The sequence below is a fragment of the Photinus pyralis genome, unplaced genomic scaffold, assembly GCF_008802855.1.
Source record: "Photinus pyralis isolate 1611_PpyrPB1 unplaced genomic scaffold, Ppyr1.3 Ppyr1.4_LG3b, whole genome shotgun sequence".
NCBI classification, from domain to species: Eukaryota; Metazoa; Arthropoda; class Insecta; order Coleoptera; family Lampyridae; genus Photinus; species Photinus pyralis.
The window spans coordinates 16,034,415-16,057,626 of NW_022170510.1; the positions used below are offsets into that span (position 1 = coordinate 16,034,415).

Genomic DNA, 23,212 nt, shown 5'->3' on the forward strand with positions numbered 1-23,212 from the left:
AAACTTTTCACACAATTAAACACGTTTTAAAAATAATTTTATTATACAAGATGTGTATTAACAATTTTTTAAACGTAGAATAAACTTGACTGTACAATCCAATTTCCTAGTGCAAAGCAGATGTGAATGGAAGAAATGTTTTGCATATAATCCTAGACAGGTGAGTAATCGCATTGCACTAAGAGATTCACGCTTCTATAATTGAGTCATACAAAGAGAATAAATTAAATACTATACTCAAGAAATGTGTAATTTCGGAAATCCTAAGAACATGCTTACATAATTATTCAACACAAGATTTTCTAATGATATTTCAGGCAAATAGAAAAGTTGCGACTAAACGGAAAGTTTAATACTATACATGAAAATAAAGCAGTGAACTGTCTCTCTGACTTTTTTGAATTTTCTTAAAAAAACATGAGACATGAAGAGAATGGAATTTCAACCAAACTTGATATCTAGGTGTTTTTAAATGTAAAAGTACCTAACGAATAGGAGGTAAAAATTTGAAATCCAGACCAAACCCTCGAACTGTAATTATTATCAAAAAAACATAGTATATGAAAGTGGTTCCGATCAAGTTATTAATTCTCTAAGTTTAAATGCTTAAGTTGATTGAAAGCAAATGGTTTCTATTCATGGTATACCTATACATAATACATAAAGCAAACCCAAATCGGCAGGAGTCAATACCTGGTCCAGTTTTATTTCTGTTGTACCTATCGGAATTTTTAGCACCGGTTGGAGTTTTCGAAAAACGTTTAATCAAAACGCAAAAACCTATAACCATCAAGGCAAATTTTTCCCACATTCTACTATTTTATGAGAATCAAAAAATTTAGTGTGACACTATGAAAAAATGTGCACCTATAGAATAGAGAGAACCAATGATCGAAAAGTTTTCATACTGTTAAAATTCTTATTTGCTGTTTAAATATGTGCTTCTTTAAAAATCCCTATGGCTATAAGGGACAGATGAATATAGTTACCATAATTATTTTTATAAACACTGCATTATTTAATTTTCTCATTGGGGTCAACCCAGACCAATTAATTTGAACGGAAGATAAGATACCTCAAGAATTTTCACATTTACCACAGATCACTATACCAACAAATTCGTAAACGTTGTTAGATGCTAAATGTCAGATGCAACCTATGCAAAGCAAAGGTATTTAAATGTTGTTTTGAGGCTTGGCATATTAACCAAAGGTTTTTCTGACAAGATCTGCATATAGAATTGGCATTCTCAGTCTCACGGGATAGATTTAAAACGTCTATAATTTTAATGCACATTATATAGGTATTTATTCAATAATGCACATATATTAATTATTAATCGCAGAACATATAAAATTCATTTTCCATTTTGTAAAATATTTTTATTGACCACTTGAGTAGAAAGCGTTAACTTATAAACTCAATTTTATGTTATGTACCTACTTATATAATAACAAGTAGCAATTTGTACACCACAAAGAAAAAACTTAGACACTGACCCAATGCGTATAATTTTCATGATGTAAGTACTGATTTAAAAAGAATTTATTGCACACAATTATACCAAGTGCCCATTTCGCACTTTATCCTTTGAAGGATTTTTACGTGTCGATTAAAGTTACTGGCGGTTTACAACCTAAAATGTGCATATATAGGCACCACCATTGATTATTACACACTGCACTAGTTAGTGTAGTGGTACGATTAAGTAGTCGATTAACAAATTTAAACATTTTTGTTTATCTAGATCCCCATCACGGCGGTAGGTACTCGAAAATAATGTGTGCGTACCTCATAATGGGAAAAACTGAATTTGCATGTGTTATGCTTATGAAAATTAACGACACAGTTAGCATCATGTGACTGATGTAGTTTACCAAAAAAGTTTATTAATAAATGAAAAATAAATTGATAGTAAAGCCATGGAAATATTCTTGCATTTAATTTAGTCATATATTATACATTTTTATTATTATAATTAACTGGGGAAACCGCGCATTAGCCATTTTGGAATTCATAATTATTGCTTTATTAACTTAAAACTCTTTCACTGCACATGCAACCTGTTTAATATTATAATTCCTTCATCTTAAGGATTATTTATTGCAGCGGTCCACCCCGTAGAAGTACGAAACTGATGGTAGATTTACATATTGAACGGTCAGTATTAATATACCTATGGCTTTATTTGTGCGAAAAATGCATGACCCTCCCGTTGCTTGAGAAAAAAATAAGTTTCTCTGCATCATATGGTTGTAAAAGAGAAACTTCGGTCTTTTAATAATGACCTTCATTATTCCGTATACTGCAAAGCGTTTTTATTTATCAGAATTATTTAACAACGCTCGTGCATTATTTAGGTAATTAATTCAGTTCTGCGGTGGCATTTCTTAAGTAAATACGATCTAGGTGCGAGTCATAAAGTTTATAGCCACAAGTTAATTAATTGTAAATGTCATGTAATGATCGCAATTAACAAATGCAAATTGGAATGGATGCAGCAATAATCCCAATACGTTCATGTACTTAGGTATGTCACTCAAGCGTTACGCGGTAATACCTATAATTGGATTTAGTTAGACGAGCTCGTTTCTCTTGAAAATGCCACTCATGTGTGTGGTGGTTACAGAAATCTTCACTTACGGTACGTACGAATTACCAACAAAAATGTCTGTCTAATCTGATGAAGGGTGAAATTGGTAACATAAAAATGACAGGGCACATCTGCATTTCATCCCTTCAATTTGATATAATCAGTTTAACACTCTTCGAAATTCCGTGTTTATGTTTTTACTATAATTGCACACTTATTGGTTAAACCGAAAATGGCTGAACGAAAATTACAAATTTGTTACCTCTCTCACAGGTAAAGTTAATTTAACTTTAGAAGATCTAAGTTACCTATTGTCAATGCTTCAGACGGAATAAAAAATAGTGGCTTTAGTACATCCAATATGTGTAACGGTTTATATAAACAATCTAATTTACTAAGATATTGGCATTCATTTTGGTAAAATGTATGTAATTATTACCTGGTCACACACAGTAGGTACCTACATACCTATAGAAATGCTCGAAAACTGTGGACCACCCTATGCATTACGGGTAGTATAGTATTGGTCTAATTCTTAATTTTAGGAGCGAACATCATCCCTTTTTAAAGGTCCATTATTAACATTTGTTAATAGATACATATATAGGTACCTTAGAACAATGTTTCGAGGTAAGTTCGAGTCGATCGTAAGTTTGGTTAAAAAAATAGTAATGCACTTTCGTTCGAGAGTCGGGTCACTTTCCGAACTGAACTTTGAACCGAATGGATCAAGGTTTGTTTTCCTACGTATTGAATGTAAAATTTCTTAGATTATCGCATTAAAAAAACTTTAAAAAGTTTATTTATTTTATAGTCGGCTTCAGTAGATGCCTAGACATTACGAAGCGATAAACACATGTAGGTATACGCTTGGTGATTCACACACCAAATCCTCTCGCTCGACCATTCCTTTTCCTGTTAACACGCGACACTATGGCGTTGTTAAGGCCAGTCCAGACGCTACGTTTGCACAACGTTTTGTCCCGTGCAGTCTTACGTTGCAATTTTAGAGCGTCCACATGGTGCAGAGATATCTGTATATTTCGCCCAGTTTTTGGCATCGTCATGGAGGAGGTACTACTCTGGTCAATTTTTGCATGCTGTCAACAAAATAGGAAAACGGAGCTACCGTCTACACTGCGCCGGCTTGTCCGCGCAGTTTAAGGATATCTATGCTCTCTAACTCAGTTATCACTGCAACTGCACCGTCTTCGCGCTGATTTCAAAACTGCGCATTTTTCCTATCCACACGCAAAGTTTTATCTGCAACGTGTTGAACTGTGCAGACAAAACGTTGTGCAAAACGTAGCGTCTGGACCGGCCTTTACGTTACCTAACTTGGAGTAAAGTTGCTAAAGTTGACATCAAAATTCAAACTAACCGTACCATGGGCCATGGCTCTTTTTAGGGGTTAATGATTTGGTTCTAAATTTGAGAGTGCAATTGCAAAGCAAATGACTTTGTTTTTTATGATGACCAAATTGTATTTTTGGATTTTTTAATCACCTTTATTTTATAGTGGAGAAGTTTTTACTTTTGTGTTTTAATTAGGAATAATAATAATTTGCATTTACAGGTTAGGTAATTCACAAATTATTTGTTCTCCTTTATAAACTTTAATTAATTTTAGCATTTTATCCAAATCATAATAGAAAACCAGAGTTTACTTTTAAAAAATCTGAAAATGCAAATTGATCCCCATACGGAAAAAGTAACTTTCTGGTATACATCATACAAACCATCAATAATACCTATTAAACGTTTTGTATAATATTGTTTTAGTCAAAACCGTCCATTTGGAAAATAAAAAAACTAAAAAATCCTGATTGGGATTCATATAATTCTTAGGAAAACTAACTGGGTTATCCGACGCCAAGCGTGTAAATTTTACACCAACATCAACTCTCTATTTAGATTCCTGTGGTGAGACACGGGAGTTATGTTTGGTTAGGTATTTGTCAATAAATTACGAGTAACTACCAATTTAATTTTTTTATGTTTTGTCTGTCCGTATGGCCCTCGTCTACCTCGAGAACGAAAAGTGACCGCGAACTCAAACCTGCGCCGATTTCCACGCGTGTGGAATTTCAAAACATTCTCCTAAAGATCGTATATAACTATATACGATTTTTTGTATCATGCTTCTTTTATGTTTGCATCAAAATCGCAAAAAAATGTATGTATACCTTTTTGAGATGGTAGAACCGAAATCAACTTTATTTGAATCACCATACTAGGTAAACTTAAAATGCAGTAATAAGGATGGAAAAAAAATAGATGAGTACTAGCAAACGAGACCAGAATCAAAAAGATACGAAGAAATCGCATACGATTTTCAGTAGAGAAATTTTTTGACACTAAGCGCCCATTCGGAAGCACGACTTTTAATCCGGCTCATATTCAATAACGCTGATCCTTGAACTTCTAGAATTCGATTGAAACCAATTCATTAAAAAGCGAACTTGCAGAATGTACGTAGTTATGATTGGACTTGAGTAGAACTTCTTTTTAGGGGAATTTTTCGAAAGAAATTTCCCTCATGTGATAGTTTTTCCCTAGGTTTTGCACGTCCGTCCGTCCGTCCGTCTGTCCACTTGTGCCTCGTATAACTGAAAATCGTATCTTGTCTGCATTTATATTCATTATTAACCAAAAATGTCACCACAGGGATAGGTAAGTATATTAAGCATCAAATATTTCGATAAAAGTCGATAAAACAGACAATATTAGGTAAAGTTGTGACCATTGTAAGGTTAAGATATGGTTTCCATTTGAGAATTTCGAGTTTTTGACCAAAAACGGATTGTCAACTTTGAACGCTTATTCGTATTATTTTCGAATCTCATAATTGAAAATCAGACCAACACCATTTGAAAGCGTGTTCATTCTGAAAAAAACAAATTTCCTAAGATTGTCAGGCAGCAGTGATAGCTAATTTACTGAACCTCTGCAACCGTCAAAAAATGTCAAAAATGTCAAATAACTTCGAAACCATGTCACTTAAACATAGCATCATATTGACAAAGTCATACTGATTTGTTATGAGGAATTCGAAACTGCCATCAGAAATGATAGTGCCATTTGAAATAAGAAAGTTCCGGTATCGTTCTGATACAACCGAAAGAGCGGCCATCTTTACAATCTTTTAAATGATTCCTTTTGATCGATTATTCATTATTATCATCGGTTTCACTGGAAATGACAATCTTTGAATTTTAAATATGACTGTCTACAATCTGAATATAATGATACCTCATAGGTATCCCAAATTTTGTCATTTTATTTTTTTCGAAATATGTATGTGACAATATATAGGGATTCCCACTATAAAATTCAAAAGTTATCATTTTAGATCAAACCGGAAATTACAAAAAACAAGTGAACACGCCGTTTAAAGCAACCGCTATCTACAGTAGCCAAATTCCATTCAATTTGGACAAAAACTATTGATAGTACAAATTACGGCGTTTTTTTTAAATCGCAACTTGTATAATCACTAATCAGTATGTAACGAAAAATGTACCTACAGTGTGTCCTTTTCGACACTTGCACAGGGTGTCTCTAAAATTGTTAGTGCTATCAAAAAAGTAATATATAGGCGTCATGTGCTCTTTTTGGATAAAACTTTAAACAGTAAAATCAAAATGTAAAGAACTACGATCGCTTAACACGTACGGGGGAAAGGAATTGTAAATTCGAGAATGACCATATATTTCCTTAGTTAAAAGAGATACAGAAAAATGTTTATTACAAACATTTCATTACGATTTTTGAATAATCTTTTCGGTCAAAATAATTATAAGTGGCCAGGTTAAAAAGTTATCGATCCTAACCTCATTTTCTTAAATGGATAATAATTTTTTTTCAAAAATAGAACACTAGAAAAAGTTAAACATTTTTATCAACCAAATTTGAAAAAAAGATATAAGCAAATTTTAAAAATTCAAAAGTTTTTTAATGTTTTTAACATTTTTGCATTTTTTTGAATTGATTTTTTAAATATTATTAAATATTTTTATATAATATTTGTTATTTTTGAAAAGAAACTTATGCTATCTTTTTAGATTAAGTGTACCCGCTCATGATGCCTACATTACTATCTTAGTAGGACTTACGGAGACACCCTAAGGTTGCGAACTGTCACTAGGTTACATATTTCACAGTAGGTCAAAAAATTTTGAAGTTTCTATTATAAATTAAAGACCGAAGACCGATTCTTAATTATTTCAATATTAAAACAAAATTACTATATGAACCTTGTACTAAAAGAGGGCACTCTTGAAACCCTTATGTTTGTCCTCAATTAAGTAATCATGCAAAGTTTTGGGAACAGAGGCTATTTAATTTCCAGCTTAAGACCAGTATAAGGATCTGTTAATAAATATTTGGCAATAATCCCTATCGCTAAAAATTGTTATGAAATTGGCGCGCAATGTGTTTCATAAATTACAGCTGATAGTAAGTAAACCCGCAATTTGAACAACCACAAAAATAAAAAGATAACACAAATAATATTCTTTAAATAGACAAAGCAGTTATTTTTAGCTACACAGTAAGTAAAATATATCTATTACACATAAATGATGTAACTTCGCGTCAACAAGATTGAGGTTAGCTATTTTCAATTAATGTTTTCTGCTCAAAGAATCAACGAAAAACTTTACTTGAAAATCGAAGATATTTTATTTTCTCTTGAGTGCAAGTGGAATATAAATGTCCGTTTTAATATAAACCGAGTGCAGTGCACAAGTTCACGAATCGGGTATATGTAGCTAATTGCAGAGAATTTACGAAAGGAAATTGTATAAAATGGAATTATACAGACCCAATAAAATTAATTACTCTAAAAGCTTAAGAAAAAATATTAAAAGAAAGGAAAAAAATTCGTCCTTATGAAATAAGTATTTGCATTAATTATGCCTTCTATCCTTAAGTTTAAAGGAAACGTGACCTAAACTTTGAAAGTAAATGGAATAATAAAAGATTAATTATCGACGAAAATTTTTAGGTTTTATGAATTGAAGTGTAATAAAGGCAATATGCGCCTTAAATGAAAACGGAAAAATAAAGTGGGTATCTACAAAAAAATCCTACCGGAGTGAATAGAAAAATAAAACAAAATGCATTCTCCCTATAGGTCCCTGGAGCTTCGAGACCAAATAACATGTCTGTATGATTTTCAGTGGGAAGGAAACATTATTGTAAGGATCTTTATACAGCAAGAAGGGAGACGTACCTGGATCATATCAATACATACGCCGGCATGGCATTATAAAGGTGTATTTGAAGCAAGATATCCAATATAGAAGACCGAGCTCAATGTAATTTTATATATACGTAATGCACCCGTCGGTTTGTATGGCCCTCATATACAACGTAAACGTCCAAAAGTCTTTTAGTCAGGACAACCTGACCCGACTGGGATCACGTACTCTGAAGGAATTGGCGGCGAGGACATATCTGTGTGACGTGGCCAATGTAGGAAACTAAAATTTATGTGGTCTAGTTTTTATGCTGTTCGTACAATAATAAAAATATTATGTCTTGGCTCTTTATTTATTTACAATAATAAGAGAATATCTTAGCAATTCTTTTGGTAATTGAACTAAGCAGTAAGTGGGTAAGATAATGCTATCGTATATTTATTTGGATGCGATACTGTGAACATTTTATATGTATTTTATTTAAATAAGCTAAAACCCCGTTCTAAAGCGTATAGAAGAAAACAACTTAAATAAATTAAACAAGCTTGATCTTTTAAAATGTCGCGTACTAAACGTACATTATACACAATAGAAGGGAAATAATTTTACACCCACCTGTATTATCTTCTTTGCATACAGAATTAGTTTAATTATCAAGGAGGATCAAACCCTGTAGTCGCCATCTGCAAAGAAAAACAAAAAGATGTAGTTAAAAAGAATCAACATTTTTAATGTTATTGTCGCGGATGGTGCATCTGTTAGCTAGAATTTAATAACAAAAATTTGATTTTATTGGAAATTAACGGCGCGAGAATGCCATAAGACAACTTGTTACTGACGGCGGATTACTTTATATCTCAAATTACCTGTCGCGTATAGTGTATGCATTTGGGAATAATAAAAAAATACCTTATTTTCATTATAATGTCTGTTAATTTCGTTCTGATGCAAAATTGTGACCGATATTAATGAGTGCCGTGTGGGTTTCTATGAGTATAAATAAGATTATAATCTTAATAACACACGAAGTTTATCTGCACTTGGGCATCCAGAGAGCTTTAGCTAAATACTCATTTATTTGCAGGAATTCAAAGTTTGTCCGTCGTATGTTACAGAAGCAATGGGGCGGTTCAACGATAATGACTGCGACATGAAAGTCGGGACGGAGCTTTGCCCAGGCGCGCATTGGGCTTTAAGGACATGCGCTATCATACCAGAGAATGCAGGTTCCGATCTATACAGCCGAACTATTTGTATGATGCAACGCCATTTTGGTTGCACATTTACTTAATTGCTGTTTGTTAGAACCTAGATAAGAAGGTACTTAACGTTGGTACATCTTATGTAATTGCAGTATTGTGATTCATCTATAATCCTTGTGATGCTTTAACGGTGAGGCATTTCGTAATTGTTCCACTAAGATATTTTAGCATGTCATTTAATCGATAGGTATAAAGCCACTTTTATATATTCCCATTAATTAATTGTAATTTATAAACGGTTACAATCTTTTTATAATTTGCAGGTATCCAGTAATTATACCTTTCAGCAAAAAATATGGTAAGAAAAAAGTTAAAACCATTTTTACTTTTAGGTATTAAATATTTGCATAATATATATTTAATAATAAAATAAATTATATTACATGTTATGTTAATATCATCATTAAAATGCAAGTGGTGCTGGTATCAGTTGCACATAAAGAACGATTCAAGTTCCCAGTCATGTAGAATGAATAAGTATAGAGAATTTCTTTTACAAACTCGTGATCCGATATTTAGATAGGTAACATATTTACTAGGCCGATAGATAGGTGCCCTATCAACAAAATTAAATCTCGAAAATGCTATTGATTTGCTACCTATATTTCCAACCTTGTGGTCTACCTACTCTGAAAAGTTTATTAATTCAGATGTCATGACCTATTCATGCCGATGCAATTATGGGTAGGTACGTACTTACCTATATAGTAGTATAGGTAGGCAGTATACTCGTAAATAGCTACCTATCTAATAGTAAGTTTCTGGTATTTCTCGTCGATTTCTACCAATTACGCCGGAAGTAATTGCAATTGCGGACTGCAGCCGTAAAGTGAATTGCATTCATAACAATTTCAGCCAATAATTGTCGTCTAGTAAACGTTTCGTCTAAAATATCCATCTAAAAGCTTTACAACGCAAGTGAAAGTAACAATTATCTTACAAATTTCTGCGCTTATGGAAAAGAAATAGCTAAGAAAACTAGTTTTGAATAAGATCATGAGAACCAATTCTCTATTAGCAAAGAAGTTAAGGTGGATGAAATGTTGCAGTACCTACGTACCATAATTAATTGGCATTAGGGCGCAAACTTAGGAGAGCTAATGAAGGTATACCTACCCATGTGTTTATTATATAATTAAGTAGTTAAATTTGCCTACCAAATCTAATGGTCGTTTACATCGTCATATTTAACCACGAGTTTAAAATTGAGCAGGAGCGTCGCAACGGAACCGAACTTTTTTTCAATAGCAAATTTTTGTTAAATTATACAACTTTCAAAAATTTTGCTAGGGTTTGTTACAAAAAATCTCAAACACATTAGTACATTAGGCATGGAAGTGGTAACACTTTCAAACATGTTTTTTTTAAGTATAGGTACCTATATGTTTTGATCTAAAGGAGTGCTGTCAAGAATTTGGCAACTGGTTTTGTACCTACGATTTATGTGCAGATTTACACAAATTTATTTCAAACCGCTCCTGGTAAATGTAAAGCGCAGGGTAAAGCGTGAAAAATCTTTAGTTGGCAATAGACGGTTGAAGGTTATATAACGTTTCAGATGTATTAATATTAATGGAAAAGGTCAACTTAAATGACACGATATGATAAAGTCTTCATAATACGAAAGTATCGATGTATTTTAGATGTAGGTATAGGTAATCACATTACGAACAAGGAGAAATTTACGTGCATATTTGTTATTCTTCATCAATGATCTGTGATAAGCGATAAACTAAAATTGAAATCCGTTTTATTCGTTGATGCATTATTTTGGTGTTGCAGTCATTTTAATCTTTTAAGGATTCTAATCTAATCTAAGGATTCTTCAAGGGTTTTATTGACGTGACGACGAATACCTGCAGCATTCACATTCACGTTCTCCCCCAAGTCTGTAAGATTGTTGCAACATGTCTGAGTTGATTAGCAAAGTTTAAAAGCAATAAAAAATTGCTTTATTTGTGCGAAATGCGATTCACCTTTTAAAAACGCATATTAAATGAATGACATTTGTCACGAACGTTCATTAATGTATATTTTTGTAGAGAGAAGATGGGTATTTCTATACCAATTTGTGACATACCTATAGGTATTTTACCAAGTCGAACACTCCATTAAAATAAGATGCATTGACTGCTATGTATATAAGGTAATATTTCTCGCAGCTAAAATAGGTAGGTATATTTTGAGGCCATTGGCAACACTGCAGTTTGCTGTAATCTACACAAACTTAGAAATGTTTTTGGTTAAGTTGTCACGCTTGTTAAACTGACCGTTATTTGGAACCAGCCAAATTATATAGGTAGCTATTTTAATATAAAAATAAAAAATAATAATTATATAAATTGATTTATATTATATTAAATTATATAATAATTAACGAGGGAACCCCCGTGCCCCTCAAAGCTACCGTGGAATCCACTATGACTGTAGTCCGATGTTTCCCGGGAAATTTAAGGCGAGAACATACTGATAAATTAGGGGGTCCCTGCAGGATCAAACCTTAGGCCGCTGTTGTTTATGAAATACATTATTTGAAGTTATATCCATTACCTGGATGACTTAACCGTTATTTGCCAATTTACCTACTTGCAGGTTTAGAGCAACTCGTATGATTAGGTATCATACAGAAAATGGAGTCTTACAAAGTCATAAACAACGATACCTTTAATTGAGGAGGGAAGCAAGGTAAAGAAGAATCGTTCTTTCAATCTTAATAATGGAAGTAGGCACAGCAGGGTTAGAAGTACATGGCAATGGAATTAAAATTATAGAGAAAAATGAGGCAAGTATTTGTGGTACAGGATTGCACTTTTTTTTTTCTTTTTTGACTGCATATTTCGTGACTCTTGATGTAAGATTCTTCAATTTAACTTGACATTTTTCAGTATTTCTGTTATTAATATAGTTTTTAGTCAGTAAATTGATTTACTTGTGAAATGAAAAATAATTTACCTTTGCTCAATCCTTAATGTGTTTTTCAATTTTTAATTAATAATATTACTTTAGTATAACAGCCAATAAAAATTATGGCACGGCATGCCACGCGGAAATTTCCAAAAACTGAAATGTTGTTTAAATTAAAATTGACGTTTAAAAACTTAATACAACTATTAAAATATTAAAATTATGTTGCAGACGAAATTACAACTTCCAAAGTTTTGACAAAAGTAAAACACATAAAATTAAACTTTAATACCATAACATTGTTCGGTATCTATACATACACCAAGATAATGATTTCAATCAATTTTTTTTATTTCATTAGAAAATAAACCTTTTGAATTAAATAAGGATTAAAATAAAAGATTACCAATCAATTCTAACTTCTACCTCTACCCAATCTTCTTCATTACCATTCACAAGTAGGATACCATAGGAAGTTGAAGGCAATATATTTGAGAATTGAAATATCCTTCGTTTTCACTATAACTCATAACTAAAGCTATACGTAGAACACCCCATTATTGTCACTCGTCTAATTAGTAGTCAAGAAAGCTTGCCGACAAAAATGATTTATTTCAAAATTAAACAATTCTTGTGTAGTGTCACATTCTCTTATGGAATTCCGTAGCTATATACACCAATATCTACGAAGTCGCGGTGTTTAGAATATAAATTGAATATTTATAAGACTGGCTGGTGGATGGAATACTTCATTTACGTCCTCAAATTTTGCATGTCGAGCTGTTTTAACGAAATACTCCAGATGAAAAATGAATAATATCTGTCACGTCTATTTTCAAGTGCATCTACGAAATTGATGTCGACATTTCAAAATTAAGTCGATATTTGCCATTTGATTAAATTAAAAGCGTCTATATTTATGCTGGTCATGAAAAGAACAGTTTACGTTGTGCATCTTATGAATTCTTAGGTATCTACTTCAAGTATATAAGAGAACACAATCGAATGAAAGATTGTGAAATATACTTAATGTGTCTGGTGCGACGTAGATTGCTTCAAATAATTTCAAATTGAAGCGAAACTTGAAAAGATCGTGCACTTGTTCTGCCCAACTTTCCTAATTTAACCGCATTTGGAGCTCAATAATAAAGTTAGCCATATAAAGAGATAAGACTTTCTAGCTCTTGTATAACGGGAGTTGTTTTTTATCACTGTGGGAGCGTCAATTTTGCGTTCGTTCCGTACAGTACAATAATACGTCAAACGAAAGGGTGATCTACTCCTTAATGTAATCTTATAAACCGTTTGAGCTTAAGTTATGCAGAATACGCAATTAAAATTCGTCATTCAAATGTGTGGTACCTATTCTGTTAAAATGGGGTATACGTGCTGTAAATTTTATGAAAGTGTAAGAAAATTGCGAGCCGTTAAAATTGTAAATTTGAGATAGATATATCGATATCTACATAAAATATGAAGAACAAAGGTACCTAGTAAGGTAACTGAAACCTTTAGAGTTATTTTGGAAGTAGCTACCCACGTAGTACAATTTGGGTTGTCTTCTGCAAGAAAATTAAAGAGTGACTCGAATTTGCAATGAAAGACCAATTTAGAATACTTGAAGGCTGTTTTACCTTTATTAAAAGTGAGATCTAAGCCCTAACTGATGTGGTAAGAAGGGTTTAATTTTACGCTCTAATGTTGAAAAATTTTAATTAAAATCTCAATTTCCTTATTGATGCAGACATTTTCCACTTTGCATTTGAAGTGATTGCAGTAAGATAGAATTGGCATACGTTGACCTACTTAAAGGAAACTGTAATAATATTCGGAGTCTTCATGGCAAGTCAAAATAAAATACGTTTACCGATAGGTATAAACCTTTGGCTCACCTTCAAGTAAAGCATACCGAAATTGGAGAATGAAAAGTCAAAGTAAAAAATAGACGAGGGTTTAGGTCAATCTAAAACCAAAAATAGTACGCTAGGGACTAAATCTACGTTTCAGCTTTCCCAAAATGAAAGGCTTTCATTGTTTGCAAATGTGAGTTCTTTACATATCAAGAACCCTTTTAAAAATGAAGTACATATACCAAAAGCTGTGTAATAGGCCCACATCGGTTAGGTATACTTGTTGAGAGTTTCGTGCATCTTTGAGGTTAAAATTTAGTGGCGCTAATGGAAACTTCAGAATAGGTAATATTAAAACTCGGCTCCATCAACAGTATAGGTAATTCACGGGACATCCAATACTTCTTCGTAAATGTTGAATTAAATTAATGAAAAATAAAGAAATATCAATTTCCTAGAGTACTGAAAGCGATAAGATCGTAACCATTTCCGATCGAGTCCCTTGAATGGTCAATTTATATATAGTGCGGCAACCTCCAAACAAGCAATAGCAGCAAAACGCAAAATCTAACATTTACATTTCTAATTTCAGGTCAAATTATGAAGAGAAGCGCTTACCTTCACGCTGAAAAACACGAAGAATGGTCTTACTTCGCAAACGAACTATAGCGTACTGCAGCGTGTAAAGACCATTGTTTGTCATTTTATAGGTTTTATAAATTGCAATAATTATCGAGCCTTATCGAAGATTTGATAAATAAAATCATTGAGTTACACTTTAAATAACCGTGGAAATAAGCTATTGTATAGCAGCGGGAATGATTAGAAGAGTAGGCGTATTTGATAATGAAACATGAAGGCCTTCCTGAATCGATAATTAATAAATCAGCTAGAATTATAGGATCTGTCGATAAAACTCATTTTTTTATGTATCTCCCTGGTAATTTGTTGTTAATAAATATGAAAGTTTGCGTTTTATTTATTCACCGCGCAGCCAAAACGAAATTTAACAAGCTTTTGTATGCCTAGAGATGTTTGTATATTTTTACCCATAGGTATGTAATATGGAAATAAGCCGAGGGCATATTAAAACCACCAAGACTGCGCGTAATTTATGAAATAGTCTTATATTAAGCTTACCAAATTACGTTTTGAGACGTGTACATACTAGGGAGTATATCTTGAAGGTGAAGTGGCATTTTATGATGTGAGGTAAAAAACGCCTACGTGTTATAGTTCATGCATACGTAATTGAATCAATTATGCCACCCAGGGTAGCATTAGGCTTTAATTATTACATTGACCTTTATATTAACTATTGTATACAGTAACGCTAACATACTTAACGGTGAGTAGACTTCTTATAAGTACTGGTGCACTTGTAATAAAAGCATTCCCTTTAAATACCCTAAACGGCAATGTGAGTATTATTTTACACTTTTATTGCAAACCCTATTACCTTTAATTACCTACACAATTAAGTACCTACTGTACGTCCATGATTTAAATGAGCCTTTCACTTTACCTACAGATTGCTCCTCATTAAATTACTAACCTAGGCAATGTATAATTGATATGGAATAAACACTTACTATAAAATTTACCGTGATGAAGTACACTGTATATTCATACTATACTAAAAAGACAACCTAAATTCTACATTCACCAGGGGCGTGTTTGGTAACATTTAAATCATTCGAGACAGGTAAAAATCCATGATGGCCACCAGGAGTTGTCAATTACAAAATGATTTGGAAGCCGGATTCTATTGACCCTGGAATAAATGCCGCCAATAGGAATAGAGGTAGGTGTTAATGTGTCTTTAATTTCACATACCTACCTATTCTTGTGTTTATACCTTCATTGTAAAATTATTTACCTCCCTAATTTAAATAAATTAAGTGCAGTTCCATCCAATCACGTTTCAAATCTCTTTATTATTGTAACCCTTTTTTATGGTCGGACTTTTAAATTGATGCCTGCTAATTTGTATAGCGCCGCTCCCCGCCACTCGGGACAACGCGGAACTAATTGGTGATCGATACTAGTCGCGCAAACTCTTCCAAACTTTTAAAATTATTGACCACGTGCAAGGAAATTTAAAAGTGTTCGTCTACAACCGGATATTAAATCAGTTACAGTTGATCTACTCTTACTAAGAGTTTCTTAAATATCAAAATGCATCTCCCTTTTTCGGCGAAGAAGCTTGGGAAAGTCTTAGTTTGTTTAAAAGAACAAACCGTGACGCATATTTTGAAAACCAATCAAATTCAAACAAAGAATCGTTGTAATGGGGAGTCAGTGGCGTAGACCACTTTTTACCTATGAGTGGGTAACGTTCTGCTATAATTGGATGGCTTTTATATAAGTACCTAATCACTGTAAATTAAATTGTAAATAAAACACGTTTGCCTACGAGAAAGCGGAAGTAGGTACTTCAGATGGTCAATCTAATTTTTAACACACAATTTAAGATTTGCGTTTGCTTCAAAATATTTGGTACCGTTAGTTTAAACGCCCAGTGTAATTTTTTACTTAGGTATATTTACTTACTTCCGTTCATTTAAATGTAAAATTAGGTATATAGATTAAGCAGTAAGCACCCACGTTTATTCTATAGAGTTCCATTTTGAAGTAGGTACCTACCTTTTATAAGAATATTGTACCTACATCCATAAGTTACGTAGTCATACTACCTATCATCTCTGGTATTATCTATTAAAGGCAAATAGGGAACCAAGGCAAAAAATTGGTTCATAGTTACATCAAATCAACGGCCCCTATATACTGTTTGTACTTGTCTATTATTATACATGGTGACTATTAAGGATGGAACCAAAATTTTACCGCTTCCATTTGAAATTATTTCACATATTTTGAGGTTAAGCAATTTTTTTGACACATGGTTTTTGAACATAGGTGACATTCGGACTTTAGCAAATAGTGCAGGGAAATTAAAAACATACGCTTGGATGGCTAATGTATTACCTACACTTAAAATTTAGGAATCTAAATAGGTACCCCTACCGTTAAATTAACAGAGCGTTAAAAATTAACAAAAAAACAATGAGCTGATGTTTAATGTGACATAACATCAATACAATATACATAATGGTGTGTTTCGTTACAACTACTGTAGGTACCTATTACGTGAGAAATAAATTCTCTGAAATATGGACCATTTGACAGAGTTTTGTCTTCATCATTTTCTCATTTAACACTATTCATGATTAAGGTAAGAAAGAGAAAAAATAACCTTTTTAATGACCTATGTTATACTATTTAAAAGAATTCAATAAAGATTCAAGAAAAATTTTTCTTTACCTCAACATTTGTGGAATAATTCCAATTTTTTTTTAAATTTTCATATCTAGGTATATCCTTTGGTATATCTCAAACGTAGTATATTTACTACTTATAATACTTAGGTACCCAATGTAATCTGGTGTTTGTCTTTTATCCTATATTTGAGTTGTACTTGAAGAATTTCTCATTAGTTATACTTATACCACACTTTTCCTTATTTGATGATTTTTCAAAAAGTGCTTTGTTGCTAAGATACAGGGCAAAACATTTTTCGAAATGATTGGAAAATGGGAAATATCTTTTTGGATATAAAACATATTTATTTAATAAGGTATGAGCAACATAATTTTGATTGAGAGAAGACAGTGAACATTTTAGGTCACGTCTAATATTAATTATAGTTTGACAGCTCGCGTTAAGCGGTTATCAGTGAGTTGATTGTTGTTGAATAAATACAGTTATGGACAAAATAATAGCCGTGTAATATAGGTATTGATCGGTACGATGGTGAGACCCCAGCTCAACCGCTCCACTGGCTGCCATTTTTTATTTGTGATTTCTCATAAACGATCAGACAATGCCAATATCTTCTAAAAAGCGCTTCAGTTTTGGTTAATGGCAAGTTTCTCACAAATTATAACATCAAACAATGTACAGCTATCTTTAACGAACATCCGCTTCTCGAAGAATATATAAGGAATTGTGGTACCTACCTTCTATTTAATTATCTGATTTATTGCGAGATATGAATGTGCCCTTTTTACATATAGAGAAAAGCTACAAGGATCACTTACCTATATACGAAAAATTATTTTTAATTAAGATCCATACCCGATGACACCATTTTCAGAATATAGGCAGCCACGTGTTTTTTCTTAAATTAATTTCATTAACGGTTCATAAATTTAGCCTTTGTGTGTTTAAAATCTATTAAAATTTCAAGGTAGATAATTATTTCCTTTGTGTATAATTGCATGCTAACATGAGACATCTTAACTATAGGTAATTGCAGCGTGCCATGTGAAATATTTCACTTAAGAAGTTCACCGAAAAATCTCCTTTCTTAATGATCTAATTGAACATAGCTGATAAACAATATTTAATTCTTAGCTAGCTTTCGTTTCCATTTTGTATAAAACTAAAATTTTGAAATTATTATCTTGGTTCACGCGTTAAATTTTGAAATCTCGACACCTGCAAAGCTAAATGCCATATATTTGGGCTGATTTAGAAGAATTACAAAGAATTTGATTTCATCCATCAAAATTACATTAATTAGTGTTGAAGATACAAGTCTTAATGACTAAAGTTATCATTATACGGTTGACCGTAACAGAATGTTACAAATTCAAGTATACGAAATGGGTAACTTGAAAGTATCGAAGTGGCGGATTTCAATGAGTTATTGATTAATGAAACGAAGTTTTTGCAAGTTTCGCATTATACCTATGTACTAAAAATAAAAATAAAATAATTAAAATTCATTTATTGTTTCATTTGTTCTATATTTGGATTATATACTATTTTGTTACTTGTGTTCTGGCCAGATAAGATAGGCTCGAGTTGGTCAGCGACTGTGTCATACCAGTATCTGTTAGTTTCATATATATCCGCTTTAGTGGTCGACCAAAGATGTTGTTGGGTTAGACATTCTTAAAATTCGCTGTTAGTCGGCAAAAATAGCAGTATCTAGGTACCTTTTGCTATCTACAAAAATAATTCCCAAAGAACCAGGAGTATAAACTTTTAAAATAGAGTTTAGATAAATCAATACATTTGCATTTTATCTCACTACACTGAGAGAAATAATATAATCAAAGTGTCTACCTGAAAATATTTTAATTACAATAAATGTCTTTTTATTTGCCTCAATTAGTTATCAATTTATGACAATAATCTCATATACTGTGCTAAGTAAAATCGATTTTCTAGAAGTGGTGGATAAGGGCAATTAGACATACTTGCTAAACGCTTGTAGATTTTCATAGGTACAATAACAGCAGATAGCGTTTTCGCTGCAGTTATAAAACTGTTGCATTGAATTTGATATTCTTGTTTAATTACGTTTTTGTAACTGCCACAAACGTTTAGTTTAGTTGGCGTTATGAAATACTAATTTATGGCGAGTAAACATCTACTTGTAGCAATCGTCTTCAGAAGCCGTTTTCGTTCGTTTTTTGACGACCATAAAAGCTGTAGGTATATAGCAATTTCTTCATATACGCATGCAGGTACATTGTGCTGTGCGGGTGTAAGTTTTATTCGGTTTTATTATATGTACCTAGTGTACCAAGAGCTGAAATTTACGCCATACCTACCCCAAAATGAGCGAATTTAAGTCATTACTTATTAAATGGGGACTTGATGTATATTTCGACTATTTCTTAGGTAAGTAGAAAGAGTTATATTTTTGCTACTATTGCTGTCTACCGAAATTATTTTTTAAGTTTTTAAGCTACTGAGACCCAGTTGCACCAAAAAAATTAAGCCTTGCTTAAAGTTAAGTCGAACTTAAAATCTATGGCAACAATTATTAAGACAATCGTTGCTATGGTATTTTATTTAAGTTATGCTTAACTTTAAGGGATACTTAATTTTGACGGTGCAATTGGCCCTCACTGATGAAAATTGTTCAAATTTTATGTCGTGATGTGTTCAAGGTGTAACGTACAGACACGACCGAGTATATTATGCTTTCAGATATTGTTTATGTCAATCAGTACATCATTGTAAATAATGAATATTACATCACAATTTATTAATTGTATCCTAAGTGGCATTTTCATTTGATTTTCATTTTTTATTGTTAGATAGGTATAGGATTGTTGTTGTTTTTAAGTGTAATATGTACGTTTTTCATTTTTGTCTAATAAATACCATTGTGAATTACGTTATTACTAATTCCAATTGCCCTTAAGTTAAGGAATAGATTTTTAACACAATTAAACAAGATGTACTGTAGTAAGTCAATGAAAAACCATTCTAATTTAACTACGTTTCTACAACACCTCGCTTTGCTACCCACAGTTATTTTGCGGTTAAATCTTCCTAAATATATTATATACTTACAACAATTTAGTGTACTATTTAAGGGGTTACGTTGCGCTAACAAGCTCCCCAGGTATGATCATGAAATTGATAGAAATGGATAGAGGACACCTTAATTACACGTTATCAGTTAAAAAATTTGCGGAAGAAGCCTTACTTTTTCCACAATCTTCATTCAAAGTTCACTTCATTTCGTCGTAAGTGAGGTTATATTATTCAAATTACATTGTTGATTTTAAGTTGGTTATAGTGTTCTTAAAATTCCTCGGTGCCAACTTTAATTTCTTAAGAGGTTATGTTATTTTTTCAGGATATAATAAACATTAAATAATGATGTACAAGTATTCTACATGTGTTTTTAATTATATCATAATAGTAGTAAGCAGTTCCCTACATGTTTTGTTCCTTCCCCTCTCGACCGTATTAGGCGATGGATGCTAAGCGGCGATGGATACGAAAAAGGCGTTCCAAGTTAAGCGGCGATCGCTAACGTAGCTGCGATCCATGGGAAATGCGAGAGATGTTCCTTCCCCCCTCGACCGTATTAGGCGGTGGATGCTAAGCGGCGATCGATACGAAAAAGGCGTTCCAAGTTAAGCGGCGATCGATACGAAAAAGGCGTTCCAAGTTAAGCGGCGATCGATACGAAAAAGGCGTTCCAAGTTAAGCGGCGATCGATACGGAAAAGGCGTTCCAAGTTAAGCGGCGATCGATACGAAAAAGGCGTTCCAAGTTAAGCGGCGATCGCTAACGTAGCTGCGATCCATGGAAAATGCGAGAGATGTTCCTTCCCCTCTCGACCGTATTAGGCGGTGGATGCTAAGCGGCGATCGATACGAAAAAGGCGTTCCAAGTTAAGCGGCGATCGATACGAAAAAGGCGTTCCAAGTTAAGCGGCGATCGCTAACATAGCTGCGATCCATGGAAAATGCGAGAGATGTTCCTTCCCCTCTCGACCGTATTAGGCGGTGGATGCTAAGCGGCGATCGATACGAAAAAGGCGTTCCAAGTTAAGCGGCGATGGATACGAAAAAGGCGTTCCAAGTTAAGCGGCGATCGCTAACGTAGCTGCGATCCATGGGAAATGCGAGAGATGTTCCTTCCCCTCTCGAACGTATTAGGCGGTGGATGCTAAGCGGCGATCGATACGAAAAAGGCGTTCCAAGTTAAGCGGCGATCGATACGAAAAAGGCGTTCCAAGTTAAGCGGCGATCGCTAACATAGCTGCGATCCATGGAAAATGCGAGAGATGTTCCTTCCCCTCTCGACCGTATTAGGCGGTGGATGCTAAGCGGCGATCGATACGAAAAAGGCGTTCCAAGTTAAGCGGCGATGGATACGAAAAAGGCGTTCCAAGTTAAGCGGCGATCGCTAACGTAGCTGCGATCCATGGGAAATGCGAGAGATGTTCCTTCCCCTCTCGAACGTATTAGGCGGTGGATGCTAAGCAGCGATTCATATGAAACATGCAGGAAGTGCCCGGGTTTCCCCTCTCGGTGAGCGATACCAAGAAATCGATTTTTGCCACATGCAACCTTCTCTACGACATCCTTCTTCCCTGATGCATTCAAGTTTAGATTGTATAAGTTTCAAAAAGTGGTGTTATTAAAATGTCAGTCACATGGAAGTGTCGCTTATTTGGTGTTTAAGTCGAACAAAACCTAAAATTGTATTGTATATTATACCTGTTGTACTACTTTTATTACATTCTATTAATATACACGTTAAATCCAGCACATTTCATTTTAGTAGACGAAGAAGTTAACATAACCCCCTACACAAATTTACTGTCACCTGTGTTTATTAGTGGAAAAAGAGTTGTCACATAAAATTTTTCAGTTTCGCCAACTTAAGAATTACAAAATATACGTAAAATAACACCAGATTTCCAGAAAATGAGGTGAACTTTTAATTAAGATTGTGGAAAATTTAGGCCCTCTTCCGCAAATTTTTTTATTCTAAACGTGTTATTAAAGTGTCCTCTATCCATTTCTATCAATTTCATGATCATACCTGGGGAGCTTGTTAGCGTAACGTACCCATTTAAGGTTATTTAACGTACACTTATTCTAATTAAACTGTTTATTATTCATAATAAATGCCTTTAATTGTCTCTAAAGAAAGTTTATGTCTGTTGCCAGGTTTTCAAATACCTACGGTAATTGATGTAATTACAAATAAAATTAAAATTTGACTGTAATCAAACAGGTACAGAAAACTCTATTTAATTATCGTGAATAACAAGTTGTATAGTCACATATAGTATTAAATTTTTTTTATTACTGCTAACAGATTTTTCTCTCAGTGTAAATATGGAAACCATGCTAATGCCCATTATTTTAAAATGTCATTGAAACAGATTTAAATAAATTATTGCAATTATCCAACCTTTAATCAAGATTAATACGTCAAAAAAGATAATAGAATCCCACGATGACAATACCTTCTGTTTTGCATATTTGCACTTGACGTACATACGTCTATGTGTATAGAAATCAGATGAACACATTTTGATCCTCGTAACTTGTTTTTGGGCTGCCGAACTTCTGGAAGTACTTGCAAAAAGGAAATATTCATGGCAAATTATAACCACTGCAATTTTGAGCTGATAGAATTGCTTGCATATGGTACCTATCTCTATCTACCATAATAACTTTGCGTTATCCTTCCATGTTGATTGAACAATTATACATAAAGCATTGGAAGGATATACCAAGAACTGAATATCAAAAAAGGGCGATACCTTATCCAATATGATTTTTTAACAAAGAAGAAAAACAGCTCTTCATTCTTGGATGTACTGTGGTTAGAGAAAAAGCAGAAACAGTATGCCGATCCTCATAACTACCAAACTAGCACAGTGTTTTAAAGTGTGAACTGCGTACGTGATGAGGAATTACATCTCGATCCTTGGGATACCTAAATCATGTGGTTCTTCGAACAAGAAGGAACCCCCACCTTTTAATTAACTTGCTATGCTATTTTCTAAATAACTAATACGTAAATATGAACGTATTCAACAAACAAATACGCATAGTAACTTTA

At 33.2% G+C, this 23,212-nt stretch overlaps 2 long non-coding RNA genes across 4 annotated transcripts in view; one reads left to right on the forward strand and one right to left on the reverse strand.

Moving 5' to 3' along the window:
• The window catches only part of LOC116166656, an 82,966-nt gene extending 68,151 nt beyond the window's left edge, over positions 1-14,815 (reverse strand). The window contains exons 1-2 of one of the 3 annotated variants that reach the window (XR_004144371.1): positions 14,432-14,805; positions 8,413-8,480 (exon numbers count right to left, since the gene is read on the reverse strand). This is a non-coding gene — a long non-coding RNA (uncharacterized LOC116166656). Of the gene's footprint in view, positions 1-8,412; positions 8,481-14,431 lie in introns of all 3 variants that reach the window. The other 2 variants (XR_004144373.1, XR_004144372.1) reach the window with 2 other exon arrangements.
• Positions 8,954-11,849, forward strand: LOC116166658. Its single transcript, XR_004144374.1, has 3 exons — positions 8,954-9,189; positions 9,323-9,357; positions 11,652-11,849. It is a non-coding gene; the product is annotated as an uncharacterized LOC116166658 (long non-coding RNA).
• Positions 14,816-23,212: the final 8,397 nt, after the last annotated feature.